Raw genomic sequence first — 6,010 nt, 5'->3', positions numbered from 1 at the left:
TAATAGATCTCACTGTACGTACTGCTACAGAATAAAGTGATGAACGTATCGTCTATACCCTCGTATTAAATTAAAACTACATGCCAGAAAAATCTTAATGAAGTGCACTTTAAAATATATGAGTTCATGTTCTTCGTAGTCCGTACCCTTAACGTGCTCGCAACCGAAACATTTCCTAACATAAAGTAATACAAAATACAGCTTAATATATAATTAAACCAACTCTTTATTATTTATACAAGCTGCAATTATTTATACATTAAGTACGTTGTAAGGTCGAATCTATGACTTTTGTATTGTCTCCTCCAGGAACTCCGTTTAAGCTGACTGAGCCACTGCCGTAAAGAATAAAAGCACGTTAGAAATTTAATGTTTTTACCGGAAATGCCTGGGAGGTTCGAGAATAAAACATTGACTTCAGAACTGACGTGACCACCTTTTTTTTTGCGCATCTCTAAACATCGATTCGTGTTTAGTGGGCATGTTATATGCCGCACTTACGTACTTTCGGCGTGTGCGTCTGCGTGTCTTTCGTTGAGCGTCACACAGATCACGTAGGTAGAAGGTTCATTGATACAGTCGAACATAGTGCCGCAACAATTATGGGCAGAAATTGCACCATCAGTAAAAAGGAAACCCTTGATTAATTTGGCTCCACTCAACATTCAATATCTATCCCGGCCAGTAATGCTGCCAATGAATAGCGCTGATTCCCATGCTTTCGGCGCGAACGAATATCTAGCACACTAGCGATATTCTGTCATCAACTGTCGTCTTCGGGGCGACATTTTTCAGATAATTTTTTTAGCTTGTCTCCGCGAACACTATATATCTATATACATACACTATGTTCGCAGTTTCTTATCTATAGATAGAGGCGCTCACGAGATCATGCCTCTCGTATCTTATACCGGATATATCTTTCCACTTCAGTGAAGCTAAGCGGCGTTTGTGGCGTGCTGCATCTGCTTTTTTGCCTATTTTCCTTCGTCTGCTTCCTCACACTCTTCGTTATCGCGATCTCGATCTTGTCTGGAAAGGCGGCGCCCGAGCTCGACCAGATACATTTCAACAGCGTGTCTGTAAGACTAACCATGCTAAACTTTCAGATATGGTTGCGTATACATCGGGGTCTCAACCTCTCAAGATTAGCTTGAACTCGACCCACCTTAGTTAGGAGCACAGCCATATCATAGGTTAGGTCTATTTCCGCTTTCTGTATAAGTGACAAATTGACTGCCGAGAAGCTTTCGTCAATTGAGCCACACTTGCGCGCAGAGACACACATGAACAACACAAGCACAATTAGATAAGGCGTAAGAAAGTACAACGTCTCTTTGCTCTCGCTAGCGTTCTATACGTATTGATGCGTGCGACACGGAGCTTATCTGAAGGGTCGTCCATTATTTCACTCTTGCTATTGTCGGCTTACGAAGACGGAATTCATTATGCAAGTGGACGGGACGTGAGAACGACTTTGGTCTAAATTCGTTCTGTGAAAACTTTCGCTTAGGATCGCCTATACATCTAGAAGTTGCTCTGTCCATCTGTTGTTTTACCCTAGACTAAAAGCCGAGCTTCTTAATGAACGAATGATTTTTTCTGGGTCCTCGACTGTACTAAAGTTCTTTCTCGCCCCAGCCCGCTGTTCTCGCGCGGTCTGCGGCCCACGCGCGACTAAACGGAAAGCATGATGACGTTATCTAAAGTTGAAAGTGGTTTCCTTTAAAGAAAACGTGATGGTAATTATGATAAGACAAGCCAATGAAGCAACAAATAAACATATGTTATATACAACGAGAATGATCAGAGTAGAGGACGTAAACGTCTCGATAAGTTGGCGGCTTTAATATCTAAGAACAGTTAAGAACGAGTTGCTGTGCAACAAAAGAAACGCAACTGAGGACCTGTGTGGTTGCCTTACGCAAGGCGAGAAGGTAGCAAGAAGAGGTGAGAATGCTCATTTAATACGAAATGAGAAATAATGCTAAACGTGATACCAATCATGCGGAAAAATGGCTGGTACTTTGTTTGATAGTCACCTGCAGACTGCCTATAATACTACGAGGCATTACAGATACGGATAAACCCCAACTTCTGAAAGCAGATTTCAAATGAAGCATAGCGCTCTAAATTATAATTCAGCCCGTAGTATAATACATCGTATCACCACGCTGCAGTCTCAGTCTCATCTAATTTGTTAGCAAACCATATTTTTAGCGACTATGTTTCAAAACAGCCCCTTTCAAGCCCATATACATACAACATATGAGAAAAATCGTTTTCACTTCTGCTCCTATCTTCTAGATAGTTACATTTGCAATTCGTTAATAGTCAGAAATTATTTTTAAAATAAAAAAAAAAAAGATCAAAAATTCAATTTTCTCTAGCGACTTACTTGAAAAAATACGGCTTCCGTTGTTCATCACAAGTGTTTTAGCTTGATTTTCCATTATTAGGACCTGGTCTAAGGGTCATGTTCAGGGATCAGGCGAGAACATTCTGAAAAGGCATTTTTTACTATTTTGTTGTGTGTGACTGTAATCTAACATAAAAATCTTTAATTTTGCAAAGATCCTGACGACCGCTGAAAGCCTCGGAAACGGTCTGCTATGAAACTCTTTCTGCTCTCTTTATATATATAGAGAAAGAGTTAGTATATAGAGATAAATATATAAAATCTACATATTTTCGTGAAACATACTTGTTTTAGATTGCTCGTAAGAAAGTAGCACAAAAACAGTCTATGCAGTCTTGGAGAAATTACTCAGAAAATCATGAACTTATGACGACAACTGGAGATGATACGTTACAAGGATCCAACGAAAATCGAGACTGAGCCGCAAAGTGTTGGCATTTGTCTTTTTAAATACTGTTCGATTTCCGAGTCATGCGCGTTTTTTAGTGGCTATGCAAACGCGCACCGTTTATTTTTGCCGACTACTACGATTTATCGCTTACGATATTTGATCAACAACTCGTTTGTTCGAACGAGATCATATAGCCGGTATCGAAAATGCCAACAGCGAAAACTTGATCCTAATAAGCAGGATTTTAATTGAGACGGTTCTCTACAGGCTCTCCATTTGCCCTATACGGGTGCGTGACATGTTGCTGAGACGCAACTCACGACTATTGTTACTCTCCCTGTTGTTAACACTCACAGTGTTAGCTAGGATGGTACGCACTCTAGAACCGGCCAAAGCGGAACCTTATCGAGAATCAACGTTATCTCGACACGTGCCTAACTAGTTAAATAGAAACTTCGATAATACCACGCTCAATAACTATTTACCACTGAGTAAAATGTATTTCGTTTGCTTGTGTTCAGTAGTATCATAACAATTCGGCCCGACGTTCAGAGTACGTAGACTTTTAGTAGATCCACCCTTATACTAGATCAACGTTTTGGGTCCTAAGTCCGATACCGTGGCCTTGCGTGCACAACACCAATCCTGGATCACCTCACATGTCCGTAAATACAATACCATTGGGTCATCACGGGGCAGACTTGACTGGAGGCAGTTCGACTCACTGATAAGACTTGAAACGTGATGATAACGTGAACGAATACCGGGAAACTCATGCTTCTCTTTGTTTTTGGAAACAGACCTACTTCTGCGTCTCTCTCGACGATACCTAAAAATCCTGCTATACTTAGAACGCTGGGCGAAATCGAGCCATCCAATCTCAAATCCGCAACGAGCTCAACAGAAAAATAGGTTCGCGGCTTTCCCAATCGAGCAATTTTACTTTAAATCGGAAATAGTATACGTTTGCACAGACGCACATTGCTTACTATGGATTGCGGGAACTGTACGTAAACCAAACGCTTCACAACGGTCGAAAAAATCTAACAATGGCTCCATCAACGCGACAATAATCTATCGCTAAATTATAGAAGAAAAACTCAAACCAAGTTGGTACGGTTGAAGCGTTCCTAATAGGAAAACGGCGCTGAATTTTTAACGTCACTTTATGGCAGTCGTCGTTAACTACACGTGTATATGTGTGTATATCAGAATACAACAAAAAATACCTAAACAGTCTTCATACATAAGCGACTACGTACGATACGCATAAAGAATCGTTGTATACGTTATGAATTTAATTTTCATTTACGTTCTAATTTTTTTCACGGTTGATAGACGATCGTACAGACGAAACCGTGCTAGATAGATTGAACTTAAACGTTACACGAACAATTACGCTCATCGGTCGCTAGCCCTATTATTACTTACAAAAGACAGCCTGGCAAGAGCTATAAGTATATTTATCAGTCATCTCCTGCGTTTACGGACTATCGTTTACAGCAGTGTAGGCCTAACAGTCGGCAGAACTTCTCGAAGAATAGCAAACTGCCGCTCAAAGAGCCAGACGGAAGTACAAATTTTCCAAATTGGGCGTGCTCGGTCTGCCTAAGGCACATGAGCCAAGTAATCTGGATGAACAATGGTAGTGGATACGGGGAAGTGTCATAATGGCGCTTGGGAAAGGGGGTAGGGGGGTAATTAGTTTCAATATGACTGCAATAATCTTCTATCGTTAAATAATAGATACATGCTTGTTTATCCACTTCCCTTGGCTATCAAAGGCGTCTTGCCGCAGGAAACAACGGCGTGCTATTAAGCCGCTAAGACATCGTTCCGCACTAAGAACATGTTTTTACATTAAAAGCCAAACAATTTATACGCTTCTTCAAAAGAAAACTTTGAACGTTCGGTGGTGTTGTTGGCCGGCGCTGATAATGGCAGCGCGTTCGCGTACTCACTAGAATTACTAATCGTGCAGAATTTCGAAACAGCCTATCGCTACTTGCCGTTCCCGGCTGATGTAACGCTAGCAGACAGCTAAAAGAGATGACGTTCTAGAATAAATGATTGGGAGAGGGGAAACAAGCAAAGGCTGATTAAGGTAGCTGCAAGTTAAATATTAGAAGTTAACCATTCGTAACGTAGAAGTATGGGCGACGACGTCGCCGATGTTGTTGCTGCCGTAGCAGCGGCTAATGATTACGATAGTAATGATGATCATTACTATGTATGTTTGCATATGTTTAGATGCTGGTGATAAAGGTCCGGCCGCATAGTGGCAAGATCTAACACCTTGTTGAGAGTCGAGGGATGGGTGCTTAAAGGGCACCAGAAATTCATGGGGTTCACCTGCTCTAGCAACGATCTCGCTTAGGAAAAAGTTGTTCTTTTTCTTGGGTGACATCTATGGAAGATTCTGCCGCTATTCAAATTGTTATAGTGCCCATAGTGTTTACTCAGAGACAGATAATAACTGGCCGAAAGCTGCCATCCGAAAACAACGTGCTTTTTCAATGCTGTCGAAATGGCGATTTAGCCGGAAAACGACAGAACCAGTAGCAGCAATAAAAAACCGCATTGTGGGTGGCCAGATCCTGATCCAGCTCCGAAGAAGCTCGCTAATGATTCCGATTCAAGCAGGGAAGCGGGGTTCGCGCAATGGACAACACAAAAACAAGTCCTGGCTGCATCAGCCCCAATAAAGTCACGATGCGCAACTAATCTCGCGGCGAGAAATCCCACACCTTTCAAAGCTGAAAGCTAAACGTAAATGATTTTCGACTTTAGAGCGTCAGGCCGAATTCGAATCTACTATATACAATTACAGGGAAATCAAATAAGGCCACCTATAAATGTCGCACATTGTAAAGTTTAATCAGTGACATGTTTACGTTCGCATTAAATGTTTGCATGCGTTTTCATGTGGAGACTGATTCACTTTGCCTTCTAATGATAGCGCACGCGATCGGATCGCTAGAGAGGTATTTTAGATTGTTTCGGGAGCACGAGCCCTCCATGAAACGTCTGGACTTTTCGTCACAATATTCATAAATGTGTGAGCCAACACGTACAGTTTAGACATCCGATGTCGTCTTCCGTTCACGAGACGACAATAGGTAGTTCGAGCTATAGAACAACAATCATTGTTACGTCCGTCCGCTCGACGACAACATTGTTGTTGCAACCTCAGGCTATTT

At 41.6% G+C, this 6,010-nt stretch overlaps 1 long non-coding RNA gene across 2 annotated transcripts; it reads right to left on the bottom strand.

Moving 5' to 3' along the window:
- Nucleotides 1–202: 202 nt before the first annotated feature.
- LOC147757544 (uncharacterized) lies at nucleotides 203–4,217 on the bottom strand. Of its 2 annotated transcripts, none has more exons than XR_015320536.1 (3): nucleotides 2,705–4,217; nucleotides 2,399–2,502; nucleotides 203–1,723 (listed from the first exon to the last, which is right to left on the bottom strand). It is a non-coding gene; the product is annotated as an uncharacterized LOC147757544 (long non-coding RNA). The 2 variants fall into 2 exon arrangements; XR_015320535.1 differs by having other exon boundaries at nucleotides 203–1,088; nucleotides 2,705–4,212.
- Between the last annotated feature and the right edge of the window lie 1,793 nt (nucleotides 4,218–6,010).

Source organism: Varroa destructor, unplaced genomic scaffold (assembly GCF_002443255.2).
Source record: "Varroa destructor unplaced genomic scaffold, Vdes_3.0 BEIS01000002.1, whole genome shotgun sequence".
Taxonomy (NCBI): domain Eukaryota; kingdom Metazoa; phylum Arthropoda; class Arachnida; order Mesostigmata; family Varroidae; genus Varroa; species Varroa destructor.
This window is presented reverse-complemented; position numbering and strand designations above follow the sequence as displayed.